At 36.6% G+C, this 14401-nt stretch overlaps 1 long non-coding RNA gene across 1 annotated transcript; it reads left to right on the top strand.

The window, feature by feature from the left end:
- The first annotated feature begins 11745 nt into the window (after positions 1 to 11745).
- Positions 11746 to 13272, top strand: LOC146440008 (uncharacterized). Its single transcript, XR_014851332.1, has 3 exons — positions 11746 to 11937; positions 12938 to 13030; positions 13143 to 13272. It is a non-coding gene; the product is annotated as an uncharacterized LOC146440008 (long non-coding RNA).
- Positions 13273 to 14401: the final 1129 nt, after the last annotated feature.

Here is a 14401-nt window from a genome sequence, read left to right on the forward strand (position 1 = left end):
CAGCTCTTCAGAGAGGTTGTCAGTGGGATCCCCTGGGAGACTGCCCTTGTGGACAAGGGAGAAGAGCAGACCTGGCAGATTTTTAAAGAAGTCTTCCATAGAGCACAAGAGCTAGCAGCTCCCAGGAGCAAGAGAATTCAAGTAAGGAATTCAGGTAAGGAATTCAAGAGACTGGCATGGCTGAGTAGAGAACTGCTGGTCAGGGCAAAAATCAAATGCAATGGAAACTAGGACAGGTAACCTGTGAAGAATACAGAGAATTATGATTGTATAGGGAGGGGGCGAGGAAGTTCAAAGCAAAACTGGAATTTTTGCTTTGAAAATTCCTGAAAAACAGGAATTGAACCTGGCAAGGGGCACAAAAAATAACAAGGAAGGCTTCTACAGGTGTGTTAAACAGAAAAGGAAGGTCAAAGAATGCTTACCCGCTCTGGCAAACAATGCTGTTGAATGTGTAACAAGGAGTGAGGAGAAGGCTGAGGACTTAACAACTTTTTCATCAGTCTTTAATGACAACCTCCCTTCCCACTCCTCTTGAGTGGATGGGGACAAGATGGGGCCTGGGAGAGCAAAGTTCCCCCCACTATAAGTGAAAATCAGGTTCATGACCACCTGAGGAACCTGAATTTTTGCAAGTCTATGGAACCAAAGGAAATACATGCCAAACTCCTGAAAGAATTGTCTGATGGAGTTGTCAAGCTACTCTTCATGATTTTTGAAAGTCATAGCAGGACAAGATCAAATGGGTTTAAATTGAAAATAGTACCTTTAGATTAGATATTAGGAAGAAATTCTTTACTGGAGGGTGTAGCAATGTGGTTTTTTAGATTTCCACGAGGTTTTCCTTTGTTCCCCTACTCTGTATGTTATTGGATGTTTTTGAAATATGCACCCGGACTTATTAGCAATCTATTGGTGTGTTCCCCCATCTGTCTTCCCTTCAGACCTCCTGGGATTGGCTCTGGGGGAGCCAATCCCTCCCCTCTTCCCTTCCCTTATAAGCAAGTGCTGGTGTAAGCCTCAGGGTCACTATCTCTGAGCCTACCAGCCTGCTACTCCCTTCCCCTGCTTTCCTCCCCCTTCTCCTTCCCTGCAACTGACCCGAAGAGCCTAATAAACTTCCCTGGCAGACCCGGAGATGGCGTCCAGTACGTTCTTTTGTCTCACCACGTTTCCTGCTAGAATTTCTGTGGCTGGAGACTCATGCCACGCGGAGTGCGCCCCGGGGCCGCCCAGCACGGACTGCATGGAGGTACGCACCGCGGCAGCCTCGTTTCGTGAGGTTGCCACTTCCTGCCGTCCTCCCGCAGCGAGAAACATCAGGGTGGTGGTGAGGCACTAGGATGGGATGACCAGAGAAGTTGTGAACACTTCCATCCCTGGAAGTGTTTAAGGCCAGGTTGAATACAGCTTTGAGCAATGCGGTTGAATTGAAGGCAGGGGGTTTGAAACTAGATGATTTTCAGGATTTTCTTCAAATGCAAGCAATTGTGTGATTCTATGTTTCTATGATCTGAAGTAGTAAATTCTTACCTACCAAACAAAGTGATTTAACTCATTTATTTCACATTTTTGGGGGCCAAATCTGTAGTGCTGCATCCTCTTTGGAGTCTCCCAAAGCAAAAGACACAATGGAAAAAATGGAGGCAATCCAATGGAGAGCACCAAGATAAATGAGGGGCTAGTGCACAGGATGTGTGGAGAGGTGGAGGGAATGTTTTTTGTTTAGTCTAGAAAAGAAAGTACTCTAGGAGAGTAACACCGAATTGATTTTCTATATAAAGGAAAGATTGTGCAAAAGAGTCCTCTTCAGTCGTAACAGTAGGACACAAAGTTTCAACAGGAAAATCTTATAGTGGGGTTACAGAATCTTCACCTTTGGGGGTATTTAAAGCTTGTCTAGGCACGATTTGAGCAACCTGATCTCACTTTGAAATTATCACTGCTTTGGGCAGAAGATTGGTCTAGATGAATTACAAACTCCCCCTCCAACTGAATTGTGTCACATTTCTGGAAAGTCCATTTATTCTTTGATTTAGAGTCTGCTTGTGTAAATCCCTGTGATACAGGAGTTCCCAAAGAAAGCACTGGTCTTGATATTACCCTGTGAAAGGAAAGGATGCCCTGTATAGGCTCCTTGATCATTAACACAACCAAGGCTAAAACACAGGTTATACCAAATGCTGTTTGTGAGTATAACCAGAATATTTGATACTAATTTGTATTTCATTTGGAGCCTGGGGGGTACTTTTATTATTTTTTATGAATCAAACCCCTTTTTGCCTCTCTACCATCTACACAGAGATGTTAAAGATATTTCCTTAAAGGTCTGTCATGCCTCACTGTGTTTGGATAAGGGTAAGGTCAATGTTCATTCATTCCCAAATTCCATTGTTTCCCTTAGGACAATTTTTTTTTCTTATGAAACATTTTATTTGCTGTACTCTACTGAAAAACCTGCAACTGTGATGTCTTTTTCCACCACAGAAGAAACATGTGGATGTCAGATACTCCCAATACATTTAAGATTTTTAGCTATTCATGGTTACCTTGGCTGGCTAACAAAGAAGGTCAGATCAGAATTCAAACTGAGCAAAGTGAATAGATTTATTTAAAATGTTCTGGAATAGACTAGATATATTTTGTCTTGTCTCTGATACTTTAGATGTGACCCTGTATATCTCATTTCTATTGTAAAACATCGGAGTTTGATGAAGAGACAATTTAAAGAGCATAAGTAATATCCTGCCGTGCCTGCTATGAACACCACAATTAACCTGATTCATGGGACATGGGCGTCATGAAATACATTGTTTGACAAGCACCCTAATTACTTATACCAACAGCAAGCCTGAAGACTGCAGTTGAAACAAATCTGAGCCCTATATATCATAAAGCTTGCTGTGGTTTTCTCCATGGTTAGCCATTCTTTAGAGGATTTATAATTTTTTAGAATTTTTAATCTATTTTTTTAACCTCAAATTTAATAAAGTTTCAGATTAATTTGAGATTATGTATTTATACAGAGCTCTGTCTGGAATAGAAAATGAAACTGGATTTTGGATGATACTGAGATAGGTATCTTAGAAATGAGAAGAGAGTCAGGGTGGTGTTTTCTTTCTTTTCTTTTTACATACAATTCTAATCTTCAGCTAGGTACAAAGATATTTGCCACAGACATTTAATTTTTTATATGTCCGTAAAGTAAATACAGTATTCATTCTTGAACTGTCACAATAATCAGAAACTTGGTGTTTATATTGCAGTCTCTTGCCATTTTTTCTGATTCCAAATGCTTTCTTAGACTAAAGAACTTTGTATGCCAAAGTAAAAATAATAAGAAAAACAGCAGAGAAGCCAAACATTTGTTTGTCCTTTTCAAAAGGGTTTTCATCACCAGTGACACTGTTATTTGAAAGACTGTACTCCAGATTTCTTAATGCTCTACAGTTGTAAAACATAATTTCCACTGGGGGCTCACTTGAATATGTAGAAAAATTGTTGAACTTTTAGCTATTCAATGATCCATAGAAACAATTTTGTGGTTTAAATCCACTTCTTCATTTGCCAGTTTCTTATCATCAAAACAAACAAAAGTTTAGTAGCTGAAGTTAGTTCCCAGGAATGAGTCTGAATTGACCTTCAGAAAAAATTTCAATCCATTATGATTATTTATCATTTGTGTTACAGCTTACCCAAAGTATAATAGAAAAACAATTTGCTACTTTTAATGAAGAGTTAATGTTTAAAAAACCCGATGGATTTCTTAGCAGGACAGAAATCATACTCTTAAAACTTGTCTTTGATGTAGGCTGTTGCAGTAAGATATCTGTGACTACTGGTAGAAAGGTTAGATACAATAAATAATTTATTCTGAAAAAATATTTTTTAATTTCTGTCTTTACTATTGTAATCAGATATAATTACACTTAAATTATCTAATTATCAATAGCATTTATATTCACAGTTTGAGATATGTATTAGATTGAAAGTAGCTAAAATAATAAATACAGAATACATTAGAAATAAGGAAGGAACTCAAAAATTTTATCTGTTTAACAGTGAAGGTAGGAGCGAAATAAAAAAAAAGAAAGAAAATCTGTGAAAATGAAACAGGCAGAAATCAAACCTGGAGAATAATTGGTTAGAGCGGACCTTAGAGATTGTTATCAACTCATTCCAAATGACTGATTTTTCAATGTAATAAGACTAGTCCCATAAACTATTTCTTTAACCCCAGAGTGAACACAAAAAAGTAAAAATGCTGAATCTGTATATAGTTCTGCTTACCTATGTGAGAGCCACTGTGAATACTTCTGAAAAGAGAGTTCACACAGTCCATTTGTATCATTTGTATAAAATATATTTGTGAGAAAGAAACATCAGTGGCTCAATATGAACTACCTTAATTTTGAGGAAACTACGAAATCGACTTCAGACAGAAAGCTAAAAATGAAGCTTTTAAGCTGGATAAAGTAAAACATAATAAGGCAAAAAGAAACACTAGATAGTAAGAGTATGTAGCAAGGAACTAGTCCTCAGGCAACAAAATGCTGAATAATTTCTCTTTCTTGCAGCCTACATCTCTATCCATTAGTGTTGATCTGTCCATTAGTGTTAATCTTTGCATCAGCTTTGATGCACACCTCACCTGGCAGAGTAATGGCAGAACCATCACATACCTGCAGGTAATTTGCTGACATACGTTACACCTATGGATTACATACTTTGATCTACACCCTGTTTTTTCACCTTCTTTTAGCTGTGAAGGTTCATGTTTCCCAAAAGGTAGAGCACATTTTAAACATTTTACTGCAGGTTGATTTCCTCTTATTTATAAACAGGGTGTTTCAGGTTCTAACTCCAAAGAAATCTTGAGCGTTTCTGGCTAAAAAAAAGACCCCCAAAGTTTCATAAAGTTAATTAAAAACCTGTGACACTAGAAGTTTTCATGGATAAATTACCTAATTATTTTAAACCATGTACTGTATGCAAGAATGCATGCATTTTTATGCCTGAATACCTACTGGTATATCAAGAGTCAGACAATCAGTTTTGTATCTGTTCTCGAGCATAATTTACGATGAAAAATGTAAACCTTTAACACCACTTGAAGATATCCCATGGAGCTTGTGAATCTAGTGCTTTTGCAGTTTTGTGTAATCTGAAATTCCTACCTGTTAGATTTGGTCATTTCAGTATCATAAAGTAAATAACAAATTTAATGCATAAGTAGGTATCGTAAACTTTTTGTAATATTGTGTTGACACTTTTACAAGGCAATGTAATTAAGATCCAATTATTGACAGATGCTTCTGCCTGAATTAAGGTGCAAATGAGGTTATTTGCCAAACACAGTAGTGTAGATTTTATTCACTAGCAAATATAAGAGATAGAAAGAAACAGAAATGTGGGGGCAGAGAGGAAGCAAGTAAGTGAGAAGAGAGAATAAGTAGAAAGATATAACCACCGATGGATCTAGACCACAAAACATTCTTCACTCTTGTCTTCTCAGTGGTGAGGATCCTGGAGTCATTCTTCTGGGGGTAGCAGTTCTATATAGTCCAAGTCCTGGGTATCCACTGGGTGGTTGCAGACTTTCCCATAACTTGGAGTGATATGTGTATAAGAAGTTGCTTCCTTTTCTGCAGTCTGCCACAGCGGGAATTTTTGTCTGGATGCATTAGCCAGGATGTGTTAACCAACGCTCACCTTCTTTAGGCCTGGAATTAGTGCCTTCCTGTTGCAAATTCCTCTCTTCTGTGCTTATCACAAGTTCACACTGTGGGGCTGATCTCACAGGAAGTTCCTACTGTGGCCTTGACAGTGCTTAAGGCAAAAGTCCTTTGCAAGTGTGAAGTATAAAGCAATATATGAAGAAGCATAATAAAGAGTTCACGTACATGCTGAATAGAACTTTTTGTAAACTCAAGTTCACAAGATAGATGCTCTTGCACTTGGTTTTTAAAGTTGTTAATGGCTGGGATAAGGAGATTGGAGACCACAGTGATTCTTAATCATGTAACTTCACAAATGTTGCATTAATACTGACAGTCAGGTATCTAATGATTCATGCTACTGTTGATGGCTTAAGAATGTCACAGTTACTGGAGGACTCTCGAGTAGATATTGCTAATCAGAGGAATCATGCTAGAATATGTTAAAGTTTGATACAGACAAAACTCTTGCATGGGCATAATTGTTTCAGCTTGGGAAGCAAGATTTGACCCCAAACAAATAAAACAAGAATCTTGTTATCAAAATTTTCCATCTTTCTGCCTGTCATGCAGACATCTGTGTAACTTAGAAAAAAAACCAGACTGATATTCATATTCCAATCAAGGTGGATCACAGCTAAAGGAGTTGTGAAATATAATCAGAACTTATCAGGAGTCATCACACTGTAAAACTATTATAAAATAGCTGATCAGTTTGTTTCAAGGAAAGAAGAAAAGGATTTTTTTACTGTCATCTGCTCTGATTTAATTTTTTTTCCAGGTTTTTTCCCTTGTTCTTTTTTTCCCCCCAATTATGTTAGATGGTCTTATTCAAATAAATAATTTAATTTTTTTGTCCAAATTATTTTGTTTAATAAGGAAATTAAATAAGGAAAACTGTACACAAAAGGTGAGGATTTATGTTCTTTTTTTCATTCTAGACTTTCATTTTATGATATTCTATTTACATAGTTTTGCTATGTAAGAATATACAAAGCTGGGAAGTCTTCCAGCTCACAATGAAGGCACTATTGCACTTCACTGAAACAAAAGTTGAAGCTGTGAGTACTGTCACACAGACAATAAATGAGGCAAACTAATTCTGGTTTTCCTAAAAGGGAAAATACTTTAGAACATGAAAAACATGGATTTAGCTAATTGACTTACACCCTGGAGATACATTATTGGCCACACACACTTATGTGGAAATGTGTGGAATGCTATCCATTGCCTTTGCACACAATAAACTATTTTCTGTTAAGAATAAACTAAAAGTTTTAAAAATATATAACTGTCTATAATGGATAAAACAAAAGAAACATTTATCTGAGCATTCTGCTGCCAGCAATGAGGAAACATGGAGGACAGGAACAAATTAGGTGTGTATATATAAACATATTGAATCCCCCCAACTAAATAGTGACAGTTCTTCACAATATCCTTCCCACCTCTAGGAATTGACATCTCAGTTATATCCTGAAAGAATGGTCATATTTTTGAATTACGCTGTCCTTTTAAATTTCCATGTAGTTTCTCCAGTTAACACTTGAGTTCCTGCACACTTTTAGCACTCCCACATCTTGAGCCAAGGAGCTAAACAGCTTAACTACAGACTGTCAAGAAATACTTGTATTTCTTCTATCTGAACTTGCTATCTACTACCTTTACCTGATGCTGGTTTGTGATTTGCAAGGAACAGTGAGCAACTGATCCCTCTTAAAAGCTCCACAGCACTACAGATGCTCTCTGGGCCACTCTTTTATTTTTTTAAAGGCACAGACTTAGCAGTTTCATGTATATGTACAATTACTTACATTGGTAAATATATACTGATATTATTTATTTATTTAAACATATGTATATATATCTGTGAACATAGACACTAAATATGTGGTTCCTTGAGAAATGTAAATAGCAATCTTTCACAGAGATTAGATTCACATCTTCCCAAGTTTCCTTTTCTCTTCCAGACGTTTTGTACTTTACAGGAAAAATAAAAGGCAATGGTCATGAGAGGATTACATTGCAGAAATAAGCTCTAAACTGGCTTTAACCTGATGCAGACGCTTTGTGCCAGTCACCAGCCCCAGTGCTGCAGAGGGCAGGAGGCATGTTGTCTGTCTGGAGGCCATGAAACAAAACAGAACCTAGATAAGTTATCATTCCTTTTTTTCTTCCTGGATAATGTGACTGTCCTTTACCACCTTTTGTCATGAGTTGTTATGATTAGCTAACTTATTGGAGGCTTGTTTTGTTCAGTATGGCCTATGTGTTCTCATTTAATATTTTTTGCAGCTAAATTTTAAGTTTTAGGATTTTTTTCCAGTTTTCTATACATGAACTAGTGCATTTATGTTTTGTATTTTTAAGAATGCAGTATAAGGAATAAGAATATGAAATAAGTATTTTTCTGCAACAGAAGAGAGAAGAGAAAATAGAAACATCGAATCACTTATGTTGGAAAGGACCTTTAAGATCATTGAGTCCAAACATTAACCCAGCACTGCAAAGTCCACCACTAAACCACATCCCCTAGTGCCACATCTACAGTTTTTTTACATAACTCCAGGGATGGTGACTTCACCACTGCTGTGGTAAGCCTGTTCCAATGCTGGACAACCCTTGCAAAACAAAATTTAACAAGACAAGGTAAAAAGAAGACAAAACAGCAAGTTGGAACTTTTTCTTTAAAAATACCTGTATATTTCTGGACACAAGAAAAAAAAAAAAAAAGTAAGAAAGAGAATGTAAAGAATTTAGCCTCAAACAGTTAAAATAAACATTTTTTAGCACTGATGGTGATATAAAAATCAAGTTTCTTCTGAACTGAGATGGTTAATCTCACTTGAGATCACCCTCCGCTTCCCTTCCTGGAATGGGCCAGACTCTCACTCCCACAGAGACTGAGTAGTTGAGATATCAGTAATCTTGCTGTAAAGAATTCAGGTCTGAGCTCTGAAACGGAACTTGTACACAGCATAAAATATTGCTGGCTAACTTCCAACACATAAAGAGTCTCAAAGCTTTTGATAGGCGCAGCAAAGAACTGACTTGCAGACAGCTAATGATTCGGTTTCCAGACAAACAAATCCATTTGGGAAATGGCAAACCAACTGTCTTTAAAAGGCCTCCAACAGTGTAGGTCACTATACCATATCTAATGGAAAGGTCATCTCTTAGGAAAGGTTAGAAAACAGTGAGAGCTTTTCACTTTTTTCCTTCAGATCATTCCATTAAAACGGAGCACAGAATGAAGGGAAGGAGATGGTTCTGTCACACGGCTGCACATCCTGACTGCCTGGCTTATCAAGAGAGTGTGGAGCTTTAGCACAGAAAGATGCATGAACTGGGACAAAGCAGATATAAACACCACTACAAAATGTACATTTTACTGTTGCTGCAAAAACAGCAATTGAAGCTGGCTGCCTGATAATGCCATGGTCAGCAAATTTTTTCTTAGCCTTAAAAAAAAAAAAAGCAAAATTTCTACTAGGGATATTTTAAATGTTCCTGTTTTAATTGGCCCATAGTTCACAGTTCGTTCTGAAATTCTCTCTACTTTTTGCCCTGACACTAGAAAATCAGAAAAGCTATCTCTTTGCTAAGGTTAGAGGACAAAAAACCCCAACCTACTCTGTCCCTGCGTACACTACACCAATTTTTGCCTTCCAGTAGCTATGCAATTATAAGGTGAATCTTCTTATGGGTTCCAGGTGCAGAAAAATTTTAAATGAGTGCCTCTTATGAGATGATAAAATAGAATGGGCCAAGTCCATGGCAGTAGGATATGCATTTACATACAGTCTGTTGCTGAACCTTTACTGATCTGTATTCAATTTTGCCAGCATTCAGACTACAGACCACTTTTAATTACTGAATCTTTTTATTACTGAACTTTTATTATTTATTCCAGATAGTAAGGGTCATTTCCCCATCACACTAAATCAGTTTCTTGAGTTATAGCAGCAGTTTTATAGGAGTATTATCTTCTGGTGCTTTTTTAGAGAGTACTCTAAATGTTTTGACATGCACGGTTCCAGTTTTTTTTTCAGATTCATAATTCATGAACTGCTTTTGCTCAGTGTTTCATAATTTTGGATCTTTGTGAAGATCTTACATCTTTTATCTGTGATGATACTAATCCTGTGCAATTTCAGACAAGAGAAGCAAAAAGGAGGATCAGCTTTTAATGTGAGTATTAAATTATTCTTTGCCTCAGTCTTCATGGTGAAGATTGGTTTATATTTAATTTTTACTTGTGGAAGGCGAGAGCATGCCAAAAGGGCCTCACATATTGCAATTCACAAGATTATTAACATTTTCTTCAACATTTAAATTCTAACGAGAAATAGGTATTTTCTGTCACTTGTCCTCCATTTATACTTCAATTTCCTCCATTTCATATCTGATGAAAAGAGGTATTAATTTTAAAGACAATTTTTGAAAAAGAAAAAAGAAAAAGGGAATTAAAAGAAAGATTTATTTTTAATATATTATTATGTGTCAAGTATTAGTCCTAGAAAGTTGAGGCAGCTTGCACCTTGTAGATTCTCCAAGAAAGGTTTTTAAAATCTATTTGAATTGTTTCAAAATCAAAGGCTTTTTTAGGGTTAACTTATATAATATTCAAATGTTATATTATACCCTCTTGAGTGTCTTGAAAATATGTGACCAAGAGAACTACTGAGAGAAATCTTTTGAGTGTTTACTCTTTAAACATAAGATTTCTTCTCCTTTATTCCATGTGTTGCTTCAGATTTGAAAACTTTAAAAAAGAGCAGACTAAATGTTTCCCTCTAAATAATATTCTTAGTGGGAAAGGTGTCAGAACAGAAAATATATTATAAATTTGTGTAACTCAAATATTCTTTTTCAATGGTCATTTGTACTGAGAGAATAATTTTATAGCAATAATTATGAAAACTTTCTTCCATTTAACCCTTTCTAATGTTCACCAGGTTTTGTTATTCAAAATTCACTTTTTTCCAGGGAGAATGTTTTGGGAGCTGGAATTTATTTGAATCAAGAAAATTACTTTTGAATTCTCAATAGAGAATTCTCATGTAATAGTATTAGATAAATAAATTATGCATTATTATTTTTATTTCATATAATCATAAATATGTGATTTCTTTATGAAAGCAACTGGTATGCTTTGAATTTCAAATAGCAGTTTGACTCTAATATCTTGCATTATGCTAGTTATTTACATCCTTTGTACGCATGAAATGTAGATTACTATAAGAAATATTATAGGTGAATACAGATTGAAAAATCTCTTCATTGGAAATACTGGCATATGAATAGTAATTTCTATGAACATTCACACTATCATATATCAAATGCATAAATATATATAAAAAGTATATGCAAAAGTACTCTAGAGTTAAATTGCAGAACTGTGCCCATCATTCCATTAATACTTGTTTCTGCACTCTTCAAGCAAGTGCATTTTCCTGCATGAGATGTAAAAATACTTGGTACACTTTAGTTTCCAGAATCATCATAGAATCATAGAATGGTTTTGGTTGGAAGGGACATTAAAGACCATCAGGTTCCAGCCCCCCTGCCATGGGCAGAGATACCTTCCACTTGACCAGTGTAGGGGGTTTTCATGGCTAAGCTTTGGTAGGGGTGGGGAGACCTACAGTGGTGGCTCCCATGAGAAGCTTCCTCCATGTCCAGCAGAGCCAATCCCTGGCACCTCTAAAGACAGACTGGCCAAGGCTGGGCCGATTAGAAATGGTGGTAACCCATCTGTGACAACATATTTATGAAGAATTTTTTTAAAAAGTTGTTGCACAGCTGTAGTTGCAGCCAGACAAGAGCAGAGTGATCATATGTGAGAGGAACAGCTCTGCAGACACCAAGGTCAGTGCAGAAGGAGGAGCAGGAGGTGCTCCAGGTGCTGGAGCTGGGATTCCCCTGCAGCATGTGGTGCAGATCATGGTGAAGCAGCTGTGCCCCTGCAGCCCATAAAGGACCATGGAGATTCAGAGATCCACCTGCAGCCTGTGGAGGAGACCCACACAGGATCAGGTGTGTCCTTATCTCAGCTCATGAACCCTTTGTTATATTTTCTCTCTCCTATCCAGCTGAGGAGCACAGTGAGAGAGTGGTGGATGCCTGGTGTGCAGTCAGCACCAACCCACTACAACCAGATTGTCAGAAGTCCCATGTGATCTGGCCTTGAACACTTCCAGAGATTCCTGTGGACTCTGTAAATAACTCTCTACATTAGATTCAGAGACTTCTCACTCTTTCAGATTACTTGTAATGCTTTGTTTCAGCTAAATGATTGAGCCAACGTATAAGATTCATCTCTTTCCGTTTCTTTTCCCTTCAAATAATTTCCCAAAGAGATGCAGGTGGTGGTTATTCAAAGTGTTCCTGGACAAATTTGGTTTCTTTAAGTTGTTGTTCAAACCTGTCTTTGCACTGAGTTTTATTGAAATTATAGTGTTACTCTTGAGCTAACATTTCCCCTAGAGACTATTCAATCCTATATGGTATGGGTTTGAACTCTCACTGGGAAAGAAAGGGAGGGAAGAGAGAGCTACATATCTTTCATGTCAAAAATTGACTTTTATTTCCATTTTCTATATTCTTTGAACATTTTTTAATGTTATTGCTGGTGATAGCAAAGGGAATAAGGAATAGAAAAGGATATAACATTGTACACATAAGGAATAAGGATACAACATTGTATTTACTCCTTACTGCTTTAGACATAACTGAGCTTTAGTTGATGCTTTGCTTCACAGTATCATTGTTTCAGCAACTTTATGCATCTGGTTTCTTGGTTGTTGATTTTTTTCTTCCTCATCAGAACTATTGATTTTAATGCTCTGCATTATTCTCTAGGAATCAATATGTAACTTTATGAAAATATTAAATTATTGGGGTTAAGTTTTGTGATCTAAGCCATGGACTTGGCTTTCTATTTTGAAACTATTTATTTTTTCCTTCAGTAAATTTCAACATGGTTTATCTAACATTGCTGCTATTATTGCTACCAGAAAACTGAATATTAGAAGTTCATCTTGTGGTCTTCTGTTATGCCTGAGAGCTTTTACCTCTGTGTTTTGAATGAGATAGTGCATGCTACAAAGGATTCCTTTAGTGTTTGATTGTGTTTTACTGTTTCCCCAAAATGTTTTTGATTTCAAAAGTATTGAATAATATATTTACCTTTTTTTTTTTTTTTTTTTTTTTTTTAGGAGGTAGAGGGCAAAGATATGCCAAAGCACTGGGGCTCATGAGTTAAACAAGATATTAAGCACCATCCTTACCAAAGGTTGTAGAGGTACAGTGTATATGATTACAAAAAACCTGAACAAACAAATTATGTACAAATATAATATGTGGACACATTCACAGTGCCCCAGTCTTTGACCAGGTTCCTTTGTTCTGTTTTGTATTCAGTCTCTATGTGAAGCACCCCAGTAAGGCAGCACAGGCTGAGTACAGCTTGAAAGCAGCAAGCAACTCCACTGAAAAAATGGTGCAGGGGCACATCTCAAGACAGTGACACCTCCAAGCACTGGCAAGTATTTCTGTCATGTTGAGTCTTCATGGTCTTCACCATTGCTTCAAAGGGGAAAGGTTTCATTTACCATCACCTTCTCCTTTGTTCCTGATAATTCTGTTATTTCTCCACAGGGAAAAATGGCTCTCCACACTGAAATGTCCCACCCAGGAGTGCTGCATGATTTCAGGGAGCAATGACCTTTGAATGCAAATGAACTGGCATTTAAAGGACTCTAAACATTATTTGTGGAAGACTTTTAGAAAGCATGTAAGGAAGTCTACCCTACTTGAAATTACGCAGTCAAACACCACTAAACCAGCCAGTACTTTTAGACAGTGTTTATATGATATTCAGTATGAACAATTATGAAAACAGAATTTGCTGTCTTCTCTACTTCTCTACTATAAAGGATCCAATCTCCTGTATATAAGAGCTTAATCTAGTTGGGACATAGGATCTTAATCTGATAACATCTCATTTCGAAGATGCTCTGTCAAGCTTGGATAAGCCTCTCAGTCAATGGGGGAAGTTAGAAATTTAATCTGTATTTAGGCAACAGTGTCCCATTACAGATCCTTTGTGGCTTAGCCTCTAGACCTCCCTACCTCAGTTTCCCATGAAGAAAAGAAACCTTGACCTTATATAGAATTAGAATAAACTATGTTGCAAAACTGATCAGCAATTTAGTGTAAAGAGACATACATTAGATCTAACAGAGCTGTTAAGGAAATGATAATTATTTTTCTTCCAGATACCTTCCTTTTTTTTTCAGTTAAAATAACTCCACAATTAGCAAATCTGTAAGTTTTTTGCTTCCAATACCCAGCATCTTCTATGTGATGTCACAGTTTCTCCCCCAAACAATGAGGACCCATGAGAGGGGGCTGATCTTTGTTTCTACATTGTGACCAATAAAAGAGGATGGTCTTATGGATATATTTGGACATATTTGCTATTATTCTTAAATGTTCAGAAAATTATTTGGATATATTTAGAAGATGTGAAATTTATTAAAATAATTTTACTCACCTTTTTTTAAACCTGACCTTTTATTCTTACAGTGTCTTTATTAGATATATGACTCTGCCTTAGTGGATATCCTACAGAATTTAAGAGAGCCCTTAATTTATGGTCTCAACAACAAAGTGAATTA

The sequence above is a fragment of the Lichenostomus cassidix genome, chromosome 3 (assembly GCF_008360975.1).
Source record: "Lichenostomus cassidix isolate B80296 chromosome 3, HeHo_3.0, whole genome shotgun sequence".
NCBI lineage: Eukaryota > Metazoa > Chordata > Aves > Passeriformes > Meliphagidae > Lichenostomus > Lichenostomus cassidix.